This window comes from Xenopus tropicalis, chromosome 8 (genome assembly GCF_000004195.4).
Source record: "Xenopus tropicalis strain Nigerian chromosome 8, UCB_Xtro_10.0, whole genome shotgun sequence".
NCBI classification, from domain to species: Eukaryota; Metazoa; Chordata; class Amphibia; order Anura; family Pipidae; genus Xenopus; species Xenopus tropicalis.
In genome coordinates this window covers 35,877,961-35,893,473 of record NC_030684.2, presented here as the reverse complement: position 1 = coordinate 35,893,473, position 15,513 = coordinate 35,877,961, and the positions used below count along the sequence as shown (strand labels likewise).

The following is a 15,513-nucleotide window of genomic DNA, read 5'->3' as shown; positions in this document are numbered from 1 at the left end:
TTGCCAAATGCTGTCTCTGGGCCTGAAAACCTAAATAGCATGCTGCACCTCTGAAAAAGAAGTAAGGTTGTCTCTGAGGCAAATTGGAGAGGCTTTAGATGGGATGGAATATAAATTAACAACTGACACCTACAGACAAAAAAAAAAAGTGTAATGTTAAAATTGCAGGCATAATTGCCTTGGCAAAGGGGTAGAAATGCCCAATACTGCAGACTGGAGATTAATCCCAGGGAAGGAAGAAGCAGCAAGAAAGAAATGCAGCAAGAATGCACTCTAAGCATAAGCAAAGGGAGTCAGGCAGCAGGGGGAGCTGCAATAGCTAATAAGCAAGTGCTCGTATAAACACTCAAACCAAGCGTTTATGAAGAGATTCCTGCAAGTGTGAGCCGAGCCCCTCGCAAAGTTCTTTTTGCAGGGCTGGCACAATGTAGGTATGACACTACTTACGGTATAAAATACTTGGGTGACACCCTTTTATGTTGCAGAAAGTTTTCAGTTCAGAGGGTTTTCTGGGAACAGGAAAATGATGATGGAATTCCCTGACAAAAGATATTGTGATACTCGGGTCAGCTAATGCTCTCTCGGAAGGCTTAGACATCCCTTAGGATAAATAAAATATCCCAAATTATTATAAATTACAAAGACCGGTAGAACTCCCATTAACTGAACAACTCACACTAAAGATTGTTTCCAAGAAAGTGGTAGATGAAGTTAGGGCTAAGGATACCAAAGAAGAGGCCAACACTGCTATTAGTTACCAAAGCTGCTCCAGGCATGAATTCCAGTCCAATGGGGACACAGCTTATCTTGTAAATGGGAAATTACTGTAGGATGAAAGGAAATACTATTAGCAGTGGGGTAGATAACATAGATGGGAATGACATGTAAGGTTGCTTGAAGGGAAAGTACTAGGATTCGGGAAAGTGCTCTATCCATAGAAAGGGAATGCTTAGAGCAAAATATAATGAGAAATGGAGGTTAAACATTTAAAAAGATGGGTTTGAATTGCAGAGATTAGCAACATAAACCATATACAGGTATGGGACAAGTTATCCAGAATGCTCAGGACCTGGGGCTTTCCGGATAAGGGATCTTTCCATAATTTGGATCTCCATACCTCCATAGTATCTCCATACTATAAAATCATTTAAACATGATTAAAACCCAATAGGATTGGTTTTCTCCAATAAGTATTAATTATATCTTAGTTGGGATCAAGTACAAGGTTCTGTTTTATTATCATAGAGAAAAAGGAAATCATTTTTAAAAATTAGAATTATTTGCTTATAATGGAGTCTATGGGAGATGGCCTCTCCGTAATTTGGAACTTTCTGGATAAGGGATCCTATACTAGCACTAATGCAAACATTAAAGGCTTCAAGTGTATGCAAATTTCTTCCAAGGACTTCTTCCTAACCAGCATATATCTATATAAAGGAAAAGTGAAATTCATAGCATGCCAGCTTTTGGCTATTTATATATATAGATATTTATCTCATAGACTGACTGCACCACACCTTGATAAAGGAGGCCCGTTGTTTGAGCTGCTTGGATGGTGCACAAAGCACATAAATGCCCACAGTTTCACCTAGATAAAAATATTGTACCATATGAACTAACACGTTGTGTACCTACTTCAACAAAGCCACTACTGTGAATAATGTGCAAAGCTATTGATTCAACACATGGCTCTGACCGAAAAAAAAAAGCCTGCAACATGCCCATATGATACCCACATTGTAATTTTGGTGGCAGTATGAATGTATATCTTGTGTATAGCAGTACCTGCTAGCAGGGGCGGGCCAAGCCGACCGGGCGCCCTAGGCAACCTGGTCGGCAAACTCCGCCCACCTCCCCGCCCCCCCGAAAGGCACATGCGCGCCAAAGCACAGGAGGAGGTGCAGGAGGGGTGGTGCCATTAGATCGCTCATTGCCTCCGCCGCTAATGACAAGCGGCGGAGGCATTGACAAAGTAGCACTAGGGGTAGGCAGGAGAGGCTCCTGTCTGGCGCCCCCCAATTGTTGCGCCCTAGGCAGCTGCCTCTTCTGCCTACCCCTAGTTCCGGCCCTGCCTACTAGGTTACTTGTTACTAACTAAGCTGTATGAATCCATATTGGTGGTAAAACAATCTTATTAAGTTCATTTAATGTTTAAATGATTTTAGCAGACTTGAGGTATGGAGATCCAAATTATGGAAATACACCTTATGCTCAAGCCTCCGGTCCCAAGCATTCCAGATAACAGATACCTGTAGAAAATTTTAAGTAGCCATTGTTTTCAAGCTTAAATGCTGCGTGTGTACACATAAACACATATACACAATAGTGACAAACTATGGTAGTTTTCCTGTGACAAATCGGAAATGGGAAAACCATTGTTGACGTGACTTGTACATTTGCTTCGTCGCGGAAAGGAAAGATTGACTGCAGAGCTACAAATAAACTTGCAATGGAAAAAAAACCTAATGAGAAAGGTTTTTGTACCTATCACCAGCACCTTGATCATTGCACAGCTCCTTACAATGGTCAGCCACATCCTGTTGCACGCCCACTAGCTGTAAACAAAGACTCATACTTTTGCTTTTATGTGAACATTAGATCAAATTCAGTTGCATAGGTGTAACTTTTGGTATAACTTCAGATTATGTTGTTTCTTATTTTTAGAATTCAAGAAGATAATGAGAAGCTACAGTATTCAGTACAACTCGGTAAGAATAAACATTAAGGTACATAAAATATTTATGACAATCAAGATCCACTTTTTAATACTTGTTTTAAAAATCTCCATCCCTACAACTCAGTTCTGACTGGTGCTTCCAATTGCCTAAGGGTTAAACTTGGGTTAAACTTGTACAGGGAATACCTGTAATATTGGTATTCCCTGCAGGCCCCAGAGGTAACAGGTCTAGGTTTAGTTACGCCCCCTGCCCCCTACAGCAGTTATGTCACCAGTTAAACATATATCACAATTGTGTCACAAACATCAAACACTTATTTGGTAATCTGGAGGTGGTCATTTATAAGGATCATAGATAGAAGTGCTAGAGCACTAAGGGGTACTCATTCAATAAGCACATATGTTTGGGGCACTGCTGCGTTCTCATACTGGGGCCTTTGTAAATGGCCCCCTGTAAATTATTCAATGGACCCAACAAGTTTATACCAGGATCCAAAGTATGACTTCTTGCTTTCCCTATCTGTATTATAACCAGAATAAAACATTGCTTCTTCTTTTGCCAAATATACAATTTCTTTCCCAGCCAGCTTCTAAATCTGTTATACATTTCCTTATGAAATACTGTAATCTTACGTACTTACTGATCTTGGAGCTTCTCATATTTCCTTCTGTGGGCCAAATAGTTACTGAAACTTTTGCATTCTGCCCAAACTCTGAACCTGCCTCTTTACGTTCTTTTCCTTTGTTGATTACCATCAAACAACAGAAATAATAAGCAAATGTTACTATTTCTCAGCACTCACCATAATGTAAGAATTAAACGCAACTTTTTATGCAGTTTTATGACGCTTATCTGTGGGTTGTCAGGAAGTCATGGGAACCCACCGTGGAATACGTAAGAAAGTTACTGCTCAATATATTGCATAAGTTGTATGTGTTCATCCAGCACCTACCAAATAATCTATTTATTAGCAACAGATGCCTCATTTTAACACAAACAGGGTTTTTATTCTCTAGTCCTTAAAAGGTGATGGCACATTAGACTCTTCGTCACCCATAGAAAATTGTGTTCCCTGTGGGCAACAAAGTGTCCTTTACATAGCAGTGAATGTGATTAGCCCTGGGTAAAATATACGCACCTTATACTTACGCCAAAATGCCTTCATGGCTAAATGATTTAAATGTTATACCCACTGTGATCAGGGGCTTTTTAGGGCTCAGCGCTGCCCTGAAGCAGCCAAGTCAATGTAACCCCCATGTTTCCCACGTTGGTGCGGATTGAGGGGGGGATGAATCAATAGTGCACAAGTGCTTCTCTGCTTGGTTGCACCCCCTACTACTTTTGCCAATTCCTGCTTTAAACCTTAGCTTTGCTGCTCCTTTGCAATGCCCTCCCTATCCCTGCCCCATAGAAGTTCTTCTTTCCTCTTTTCTCCTCTGCGTTTGAATGTGTATGTTGTTGTTCGAATTAACAGATTTGTGTTGAAATTGGTCATATTTAATCAAATTTATTTATATTACATATCATATGACACTAATAGGATTGGCCACTCGTCTGTTTGTCCAATTGTATGTAGTGTTTGAGAGAAGATGGCCAGCCTGAATATTTCCTGCATCTTCTTTAAAAGGGTAAAAATAAGTTTACTAAGTCATAAGCACAACTACCTTTCCCCTTACATAAACCCTAACCCCCCTTCCCCAGGTACTCTTATAACACCTCTACCTTCTGCACTAGGCCCTCTAACCCTTCCTACTACACCATGCCCACTATCACTCCTCTTCCAACCCTGCCAAAGCCACAAGCTCCCCCTCTAACTGACCACACATCCATCCTAGCAACATCCATACCTCCAACCTGCACAAGTTGCGCACAAGAAAAAATGCAACAGCTCTCCTTCACAGGTAACCTAAGAAAGCACTCCACAAAATGTTTTCTAAAGTGCATGCTTCCGTTCTTTTCTCAATTTTGCTAGCTACTGGGCACAAACAGAAGCACAGTTTTTATATGGCTTTATACTTGAAATAATTTAGCTCTTTGTGGTTGTTTCAAAAACCACTAAGCAAATGCCAGATTACATTACACAACTTTATACAGTAAATATGCCGGAATTTGTATTGCCGATTCTTTTAGCCCAAATCATTGCTGTTAGATCATATCTGCTTTATCCAAAGGTTTAAAAGGAAAACAATAACAAGTCCCAATGTGGTTCTGAATGGAACACTTTTGTGTTGAAATGTTCTCCTACAGGCACCAATATCTAAATACCTCAATAATTCTAGAATACTCCTTAGTAATAGGAGTTTTTCTCTTTCAGTAGTAATTTCTTTTGGAATTTGTGGTTTTAATATGTTTGTTCTGTTTGGTAAGAATTGCCCACATCAGAGTTCTGACATATAGGTGAACTTCTGTTGCTATGAAAGCCACCATTACACTTAAAACTCTCATCTAATGTATAGGAACCAGAGAGAGAGAGAGAGAATTCAATGTCAAAGTCTCGAACAGCATTTCTGCTCTATGGAGAAAAGGTTTTTCTTGTGTAATAGGGGTTTAAACTTCTCTAAAAGCCCTAGTTTGTGGCATATTAACCTTCAGGATGTTTATTTCATACAGCCTGTGTTGATGCAGGAAATAAAAGATTAATGAAAGATTTAATGTCTGGCAAGTCATGGAAAACTGGCTATCACTACTGTTACTAATGGTACAGCCTCTTTTCATCCCAAAAGTGCATATTTTGGAGCTTAGAATTTCTTGTTCCTGTACCATTGGTGGTTTTTATGATACAAATTAGAGGGCATCACGGGTGGGTTTTGGGCATTTCTCTGCTATTACCCTTATTCCATGGATATGTATAACATATAATATAAAGGGAAAAAATCCTATGGATAAAAATCCCAGGTTGCCTTAACATAGTAAAATAGTAACTAAGATTGAAAAAAGACACGCATCCATAGAGTTCAATCTTTTTGCTTCAATGAAACCATCCTAATTGCTAGTTGATCCAGTGGAAGGTGAACAATGCCAACTTCAGCCTCTCAGATTTGTCCTAATAGGGAAAAAAAAATCCCTCCTGGTTCCAGATTCTTTCTTGCTTCATCGTAAAAAGCATTTACATTTGTTTGACATGATTTGTCGTGCATAAAGCAATTTTGATTACTACATATAAAGTCTCTCTACAAAATATATTATTTGAATATGTAATCCCTTAACAAACTTTTAAACTTGCCCACAAGTGTCAGACTTCCAGGCCCACTTTTAAATACTGAAATGACATCAGCTTTCCTCCAATCCCCAGGTACCATACCACATGAAAATAAGTCTGAAAAATTGGAAAAAGTGGCCTGGCTAAAACTGAGCTAAACTTTCTAAATACCCAAGGGTGTATTCCAACTCCCCCTAGGATCTTTTTCATGTGTGTCACTGACCTGATTGAGCAGGGCCCCCTGTGCCGCTACAGAATGGGTCCTGAATCTCTGATTCTATTGTCGACATTGAATAAATGAACCGATTTAAGCACAATTGGGTTTTCAGAGTCCCTAAAACCAAATTATTTTTGAGGGGGGGCATTTGATAGTAGTTACTCCACTGTTTTTGAGAATACTTACATAGCTCAGCATCAAAACTGTAGTTTTCCTTCCTCTGCCTTTGCATTTTCATTAGGTTTCTAAAAGCCCTAACCTTCCCTTCCCCTTACATTACCCCTAGCCCCTACCCAAGTCTGCTTACAACACCTCTACCCTCTGTATTAGGCCCCCTAATCCTCCCCACTACACCATGCCTACTACCAACCCTGGCAAAGCCACAACCCCACATACACCAACCCCTCACCCAATATTCACTCTATCTGACCCCACATCCATCCTAATACCATCCATACCTTAAACCTACAATACATAAAACCAACCAAAGTTTTAATCTTTGAGCAGCTGGCAAATATTAGGTGACCCCCAGTAATTACACATTTGCAGTAGAGAGAAAAAGCTGGCTTTTTGCTAAGGTTCAGATTTTCAATCTACTGCGCATGCAAACCCGCGAAGAAGCAGGAAGGGGATGACTCCTCGCAAGTACCCCAGGCCGGTGCAGTTTTCTGCTTGGCCCACGGTATCAAGCAAGTGATTTGCCACCTCGAGTGATTAACCTTTTCTTCATTCACTAAACAAAGCTTGGCCTGGTTCTTTGGTTCCCTTGCAAGTGGAAGTGCATTTAATTAGATATAGTGAGGTGTTTCTTCATATTAGTTGATCTTACTGTATAAATAAATATTCTGAAACCACATAATAATGACACATACAACAGCTTTGGGTTTAATCTGTGAAATCACAGCTTTATTGATAACAAAAAATGATAGGTCCACAATTGGGGTTCCCTACCATCTACGGCTCCCAAATAGATTGCTGATGGCAATGCCAGCCTAAAGGCTAAGCTTAGCATAGGGAAAAGTGTGTTACATTCCCTTCCTTGGGAGCCGCAGTGGGTAGTCAGCCCCCACTATGAACCCTCACTTGGCTTTTTGATTCTGAGGAAGGCAAAAACCTCTGGAAGCTTGGGCCAATCTGCTTCATTAGAGGGAAAATTCCTTCCTGACTCCTTAACGGCAATCGGATCTCTCCCAGAATCAATGCGCCAATGTGGTAGGCTGTGATGGTGATAGTGAAGGTTGAAGGGTGAAGTTCAGTGTTGTGGGTTGGAGGCAGGGGGCGAATGATATGGGCTTAAAACAGGGGGCTGTGATATGGGCTTAAAACAGGGGGCTATGATATGGGCTAGAGCGGTGCTACTGTATGTACAGAAAAATGTTGGGGTGGGTCAGATACTGTGGGTTGGACTCAAGGGGGTGATGTTAGGGGCTTGAGGAAGGGGCCCGATGTGGGGGCCTGAGGAAAGGGCTGATGTTTTGGCCTGAGGAAAGGGCCTGATGTTGGGGGCCTGAGGAAAGGGCCCGATGTTGGGGGCCTGAGGAAAGGGCCCGATGTTGGGGGCCTGAGGAAAGGGCCCGATGTTGTGGGCCGGTGGAAAAGGCCGATGTTGTGGGCCGGTGGAAAGGGACCGATATTGTGGGCCGGTGGAAAGGGCCGATGTTGTGGGCCGGTGGAAAGAGCCCGATGTTGTGGGCCAGTGGAAAGGGCCGGTGGAAAGGGCCGATGTTGTGGGCCGGTGGAAAGGGCCCGATATTGTGGGCCGGTGGAAAGGGCCCGATGTTGTGGGCCGGTGGAAAGGGCCCGATATTGTGGGCCGGTGGAAAGGGCCGATGTTGTGGGCCGGTGGAAAGGGCCCGATATTGTGGGCCGGTGGAAAGGGCCCGATGTTGTGGGCCGATGTTGTGGGCCGGTGGAAAGGGCCGATGTTGTGGGCCGGTGAAAAGGGCTCGATGTTGTGGGCCGGTGGAAAGGACCGTTGTTGTGGGCCGGTGGAAAGGGCCCGATGTTGTGGGCCGGTGGAAAGGGCCCGATGTTGTGGGCCGGTGGAAAGGGCCCGATGTTGTGGGCCAGTGGAAAGGGCCCGATGTTGTGGGCTGGAGGAAAGGGCCGATGTTTTGGGCCTGAGGAAAGGGCCGATGTTGTGGGCCGGAGGAATGGGCCCGATGTTGTGGGCCGGTGAAAAGGGCTCGATGTTGTGGGCCGGTGGAAAGGGCCGATGTTGTGGGCCGGTGGAAAGGGCCGATGTTGGGGGCCGGGTGGAAAGGGCCGATGTTGTGGGCCGGTGGAAAGGGCCGATGTTGGGGGCCTGAGGAAAGGGCCGATGTTTTGGGCCGGTGAAAAGGGCTCGATGTTGTGGGCCGGAGGAAAGGGCCGATGTTGTGGGCCGGTGGAAAGGGCCGATGTTGTGGGCCGGTGGAAAGGGCCGATGTTGTGGGCCGGTGGAAAGGGCCGATGTTGTGGGCCCGTGGAAAGGGCCGATGTTGTGGGCCGGTGGAAAGGGCTGATGTTGTGGGCCCGTGGAAAGGGCCGATGTTGTGGGCCGGCGGAAAGGGCCCGATGTTGTGGGCCGGTGGAAAGGGCCGATGTTGTGGGCCGGTGGAAAGGGCCGATGTTGGGGGCCGGTGGAAAGGGCCGATGTTGTGGGCCGGTGGAAAGGGCCGATGTTGGGGGCCTGAGGAAAGGGCCGATGTTTTGGGCCGGTGAAAAGGGCTCGATGTTGTGGGCCGGAGGAAAGGGCCGATGTTGTGGGCCGGTGGAAAGGGCCGATGTTGTGGGCCGGTGGAAAGGGCCGATGTTGTGGGCCGGTGGAAAGGGCCGATGTTGTGGGCCCGTGGAAAGGGCCGATGTTGTGGGCCGGTGGAAAGGGCTGATGTTGTGGGCCCGTGGAAAGGGCCGATGTTGTGGGCCGGCGGAAAGGGCCCGATGTTGTGGGCCGGTGAAAAGGGCTCAATGTTGTGGGCCGGTGGAAAGGGCCGATGTTGTGGGCCGGTGGAAAGGGCCGATGTTGTGGGCCGGTGGAAAGGGCCGATGTTGTGGGCCGGTGGAAAGGGCCGATGTTGGGGGCCTGAGGAAAGGACCGATGTTGTGGGCCGGCGGAAAGGGCCCGAATTTTGGGCCGGTGAAAAGGGCTGCGATGCTGTGGGCCGGTGGAAAGGTCGCGATGTTTGTGGGCCGGTGGAAAAGGGCTCGATGTTGTGGGCCGGTGGAAAGGGCCGATGTTGTGGGCGGTGGGAAAGGGCTCTATGTTGTGGGCGTGGAAAGGGCGGATGTTGGGGGCTGAGGAAAGGGCCGATGGTTGTGGCCGGCAGAACAGGGCCCGATGTTGTGGGCCCGGTGAAAAGGGTCGATGTTGTGGGCTGGAGGAAAGGGCGGAATGTTGGGGGCCGGTGGAAAGGGCCGATGTTGGGGGACGGTGGAAGGGCCGATGTTAGTGCCGGTGGAAGGGCCGTGTTTGTGGGCCGGTGGGAAAGGGCGATGTTGTGGGCTGGAGAAAGGGCCAAATGTTGTGGGCCTGAGGAAGGGCCGATCGTTGTGGGCGGTGAAAAGGGGCTAATGTTGTGGGCCGGTGGAAAGGGCCGATGTTGTGGGCTGGTGGAAAGGGCCCGATGTTGTGGGCTGGTGGAAAGGGCCGATGTTGTGGGCTGGTGGAAAGGGCCGATGTTGTGGGCCGGTGAAAAGGGCCAATGTTGTGGGCCGGTGGAAAGGGCCCGATGTTGTGGGCCGGTGGAAAGGGCCGATGTTGTGGGCCGGTGGAAAGGGCCGATGTTGTGGGCCGGTGGAAAGGGCCGATGTTGTGGGCCGGTGGAAAGGGCCGATGTTGTGGGCCGGTGAAAAGGGCCGATGTTGTGGGCTGGAAGAAAGGGCCGATGTTGTGGGCCTGAGGAAAGGGCCGATGTTGTGGGCCGGTGAAAAGGGCCCGATGTTGTGGGCCGGTGGAAAGGGCTGATGTTGTGGGCCGGTGGAAAGGGCCGATGTTGTGGGCCGGAGGAAAGGGCCGATGTTGTGGGCCGGAGGAAAGGGCCGATGTTGTGGGCCGGAAGAAAGGGCCGATGTTGTGGGCCGGAGGAAAGGGTCGATGTTGTGGGCCGGTGAAAAGGGCCCGATGTTGTGGGCCGGTGAAAAGGGCCGATGTTGTGGGCCGGAGGAAAGGGCCGATGTTGTGGGCCGGAGGAAAGGGCCGATGTTGTGGGCCGGAGGAAAGTGCCGATGTTGTGGGCCGGAGGAAAGGGTCGATGTTGTGGGCCGGTGAAAAGGGCCCGATGTTGTGGGCCGGTGGAAAGGGCCGATGTTGTGGGCCGGAGGAAAGGGCCGATGTTGTGGGCCGGAGGAAAGGGCCGATGTTGTGGGCTGGAGGAAAGGGCCGATGTTGTGGGCCGGAGGAAAGGGCCGATGTTGTGGGCCGGAAGAAAGGGCCGATGTTGTGGGCCGGAGGAAAGTGCCGATGTTGTGGGCCGGAGGAAAGGGCCGATGTTGTGGGCCTGAGGAAAGGGCCGATGTTGTGGGCCGGAGGAAAGGGCTGATGTTGTTGGCCTGAGGAAAGGGCCGATGTTGTGGGCCGGTGGAAAGGGCCGATGTTGTTGGCCGGTGGAAAGGGCCGATGTTGTGGGCTGGAGGAAAGGGCCGATGTTGTGGGCCGGAGGAAAGGGCCGATGTTGTGGGCCGGAGGAAAGGGCCGATGTTGTGGGCCGGAAGAAAGGGCCCGATGTTGTGGGCCGGAGGAAAGTGCCGATGTTGTGGGCCGGAAGAAAGGGCCGATGTTGTGGGCCGGAGGAAAGGGCCGATGTTGTGGGCCGGAGGAAAGGGCCGATGTTGTGGGCTGGAAGAAAGGGCCGATGTTGTGGGCCGGAAGAAAGGGCCGATGTTGTGGGCCGGAGGAAAGGGCCCGATGTTGTGGGCCGGAGGAAAGGGCCGATGTTGTGGGCTGGAAGAAAGGGCCGATGTTGTGGGCCGGAGGAAAGGGCCCGATGTTGTGGGCCGGAGGAAAGGGCCGATGTTGTGGGCCGGTGGAAAGGGCCGATGTTGTGGGCCGGTGGAAAGGGCCCTTTCCTCCGGCCCACAACATCGGCCCTTTCCACCGGCCCACAACATCGGCCCCTTTCCACCGGCCAACAACATCGGGCCCTTTCCACCGGCCCACAACATCGGGCCCTTTCCACCGGCCCACAACATCGGCCCTTTCCTCAGGCCCACAACATCGGCCCTTTCCTCAGGCCCACAACATCGGCCCTTTCCACCGGCCCACAACATCGGCCCTTTCCACCGGCCCACAATATCGGCCCTTTCCACCGGCCCACAACATCGGCCCTTTTCACCGGCCCACAACATCGGCCCTTTCCACCGGCCCACAACATCGGGCCCTTTCCTCCGGCCCACAACATCGGCCCATTCCTCCGGCCGACAACATCGGCCCTTTCCTCCGGCCCACAACATCGGCCCTTTCCTCCGGCCCATAACATCGGCCCTTTCCTCCAGCCCACAACATCGGCCCTTTCCACCGGCCCACAACATCGGGCCCTTTCCTCCGGCCCACAACATCGGCCCATTCCTCCGGCCGACAACATCGGCCCTTTCCTCCGGCCCACAACATCGGCCCTTTCCTCCGGCCCACAACATCGGCCCTTTCCACCGGCTCACAACATCTGCCCTTTCCACTGGCCCACAACATCGGCCCTTTCCTCCGGCCCACAACATCGGCCCTTTCCTCAGGCCCACAACATCGGCCCTTTCCTCCGGCCCACAACATCGGCCCTTTCCACCGGCCCACAACATCGGCCCTTTCCACCGGCCCACAACATCGGCCCTTTCCACCGGCCCACAACATCTGCCCTTTCCACCGGCCCACAACATCGGCCCTTTCCACTGGCCCACAACATCGGCCCTTTCCTCAGGCCCTCAACATCGGCCCTTTCTTCCAGCCCACAACATCGGGCCCTTTTCACCGGCCCACAACATTGTTGTGGGCTGGAGGAAAGGGCCGATGTTGTGGGCCGGAGGAAAGGGCTGATGTTGTGGGCTGGTGGAAAGGGCCCGATGTTGTGGGCTGGTGGAAAGGGCCCGATGTTGTGGGCTGGTGAAAAGGGCCCGATGTTGTAGACCGGTTAAAAGGGCCAATGTTGTGGACCGGTGGAAAGGGCCCGATGTTGTGGGCCGGAGGAAAGGGCCGATGTTGTGGGCTGGAAGAAAGGGCCGATGTTGTGGGCCGGAGGAAAGGGTCGATGTTGTGGGCCGGTGAAAAGGGCCCGATGTTGTGGGCCGGTGAAAAGGGCCGATGTTGTGGGCCGGAAGAAAAGGGCCGATGTTGTGGGCCGGAGGAAAGGGCCGATGTTGTGGGCCGGAGGAAAGTGCCGATGTTGTGGGCCGGAGGAAAGGGTCGATGTTGTGGGCCGGTGAAAAGGGCCCGATGTTGTGGGCCGGTGGAAAGGGCCGATGTTGTGGGCCGGAGGAAAGTGCCGATGTTGTGGGCCGGAGGAAAGGGCCGATGTTGTGGGCCGGAAGAAAGGGCCGATGGTGTGGGCCGGAGGAAAGTGCCGATGTTGTGGGCCGGAGGAAAGGGCCGATGTTGTGGGCTGGAAGAAAGGGCCGATGTTGTGGGCCGGAGGAAAGGGCCGATGTTGTGGGCCGGAAGAAAGTGCCGATGTTGTGGGCCGGAGGAAAGGGCCGATGTTGTGGGCTGGAAGAAAGGGCCGACGTTGGGGGCCTGAGGAAAGGGCCGATGTTGTGGGCCGGAGGAAAGGGCCCGATGTTGTGGGCCGGTGAAAAGGGCCCGATGTTGTGAGCCGGTGAAAAGGGCTCAATGTTGTGGGCCGGTGGAAAGGGCCTGATGTTGTGGGCCAGTGAAAAGGGCCAATGTTGTGGGCCGGAGGAAAGGGCCGATGTTGTGGGCCGGAGGAAAGGGCCGATGTTGTGGGCCGGAGGAAAGGGCCGATGTTGTGGGCCCTAGGAAAGGGCCGATGTTGTGGGCCAGTGAAAAGGGCCAATGTTGTGGGCCGGAGGAAAGGGCCGATGTTGTGGGCCGGAGGAAAGGGCCGATGTTGTGGGCCTGAGGAAAGGGCCGATGTTTTGGGCCGGTGGAAAGGGCCGATGTTGTGGGCCGGAGGAAAGGGCCGATGTTGTGGGCCTGGGGAAAGGGCCGATGTTGTGGGCCGGAGGAAAGGGCTGATGTTGTTGGCCTGAGGAAAGGGCCGATGTTGTGCGCCGGAGGAACGGGCCCGATGTTGTGGGCCGGTGGAAAGCGCCGATGTTGTTGGCCGGTGGAAAGGGCCGATGTTGTGGGCTGGAGGAAAGGGCCGATGTTGTGGGCCTGAGGAAAGTGCCGATGTTGTGGGCCGGAGGAAAGGGCCGATGTTGTGGGCCGGAAGAAAGGGCCCGATGTTGTGGGTCGGAGGAAAGTGCCGATGTTGTGGGCCGGAAGAAAGGGCCGATGTTGTGGGCCGGAGGAAAGGGCCGATGTTGTGGGCTGGAAGAAAGGCCCGATGTTGTGGGCTGGAAGAAAGGGCCGATGTTGTGGGCCGGAGGAAAGGGCCCGATGTTGTGGGCCGGAGGAAAGGGCCGATGTTGTGGGCTGGAAGAAAGGGCCGATGTTGTGGGCCGGAGGAAAGGGCCCGATGTTGTGGGCTGGAGGAAAGTGCCGATGTTGTGGGCTGGAAGAAAGGGCCGATGTTGTGGGCCGGAGGAAAGGGCCCGATGTTGTGGGCCGGAGGAAAGGGCCCGATGTTGTGGGCCGGTGGAAAGGGCCAATGTTGTGGGCTGGAGGAAAGGGCCGATGTTGTGGGCCAGAGGAAAGGGCCGATGTTGTGGGCCGGAGGAAAGGGCCCGATGTTGTGGGCCGGTGGAAAGGGCCGATGTTATGGGCTGGAGGAAAGGGCCGATGTTGTGGGCCGGAGGAAAGGGCCCGATGTTGTGGGCCGGTGGAAAGGGCCCGATGTTGTGGGCCGGTGGAAAGGGCCGATGTTGTGGGCTGGAAGAAAAGGCCGATGTTGTGGGCCTGAGGAAAGGGCCGATGTTGTGGGCCGGAGGAAAGGGCCGATGTTGTGGGCCGGAGGAAAGGGCCCGATGTTGTGGGCCGGTGGAAAGGGCCCGATGTTGTGGGCCGGTGGAAAGGGCCGATGTTGTGGGCTGGAGGAAAGGGCCAGATGTTGTGGGCCGGAGGAAAGGGCCCGATGTTGTGGGCCGGTGGAAAGGGCCGATGTTGTGGCCCTGAGGAAGGGGCCTGATGTGGGCCGGAAGAAAGGGCCGATGTTGTGGGCCTGAGAAAAGGGCCGATGTTGTGGGCCTGAGCAAAGGGCCGATGTTGTTGGCCTCAGCAAAGGGCCGATGTTGTTGGCCTGAGGAAGGGGCCTGATGTGGGCCGGAAGAAAGGGCCGATGTTGTGGGCCGGTGGAAAGGGCCAATGTTGTGGGCTGGAGGAAAGGGCCGATGTTGTGGGCCAGAGGAAAGGGCCGATGTTGTGGGCCGGAGGAAAGGGCCCGATGTTGTGGGCCGGTGGAAAGGGCCGATGTTGTGGGCTGGAGGAAAGGGCCGATGTTGTGGGCCGGAGGAAAGGGCCCGATGTTGTGGGCCGGTGGAAAGGGCCCGATGTTGTGGGCCGGTGGAAAGGGCCGATGTTGTGGGCTGGAAGAAAAGGCCGATGTTGTGGGCCGGAGGAAAGGGCCCGATGTTGTGGGCCGGTGGAAAGGGCCCGATGTTGTGGGCCGGTGGAAAGGGCCGATGTTGTGGGCTGGAGGAAAGGGCCAGATGTTGTGGGCCGGAGGAAAGGGCCCGATGTTGTGGGCCGGTGGAAAGGGCCGATGTTGTGGGCCTGAGGAAAGGGCCCGATGTTGTGGGCCGGTGAAAAGGGCCCGATGTTGTGGGCCGGTGGAAAGGGCCCGATGTTGTGGGCCGGTGGAAAGGGCCCGATGTTGTGGGCCGGTGGAAAGGGCCGATGTTGTGGGCCGGAGGAAAGGGCCCGATGTTGTGGGCCGGAGGAAAGGGCCGATGTTGTGGTCCTGAGGAAAGGGCCCGATGTTGTGGGCCTGAGGAAAGGGCCCGATGTTGTGGGCCGGAGGAAAGGGCCGATGTTGTGGGCCGGAGGAAAGGGCCGATGATGTGGGCCTGAGGAAAGGGCCGATGTTGTGGGCCTGAGGAAGGGGCCTGATGTGGGCCGGATGAAAGGGCCGATGTTGTGGGCCTGAGGAAAGGGCCCGATGTTGTGGGCCTGAGGAAAGGGCCGATGTTGTGGGCCTGAGGAAGGGGCCCGATGTTGTGGGCCTGAGGAAAGGGCCGATGTTGTGGGCCTGAGGAAAGGGCCGATGTTGTGGGCCTGAGGAAGGGGCCCGATGTTGTGGGCCGGTGGAAAGGGCCGATGTCGTGGGCCTGAGGAAAGGGCCGATGTCGTGGGCCTGAGAAAAGGGCCGATGTTGTGGGCAGGAGGAAAGGGCCGA

The 15,513-nt window shown here is 52.2% G+C and overlaps 1 long non-coding RNA gene across 1 annotated transcript in view; it reads left to right on the top strand.

The window, feature by feature from the left end:
• The window catches only part of LOC116406686, a 48,978-nt gene that overhangs the window by 13,942 nt on the left and 19,523 nt on the right, over positions 1-15,513 (top strand). The window contains exon 2 of the long non-coding RNA XR_004219751.1: positions 2,665-2,708. This is a non-coding gene — a long non-coding RNA (uncharacterized LOC116406686). The remainder of the gene's footprint in view (positions 1-2,664; positions 2,709-15,513) is intronic.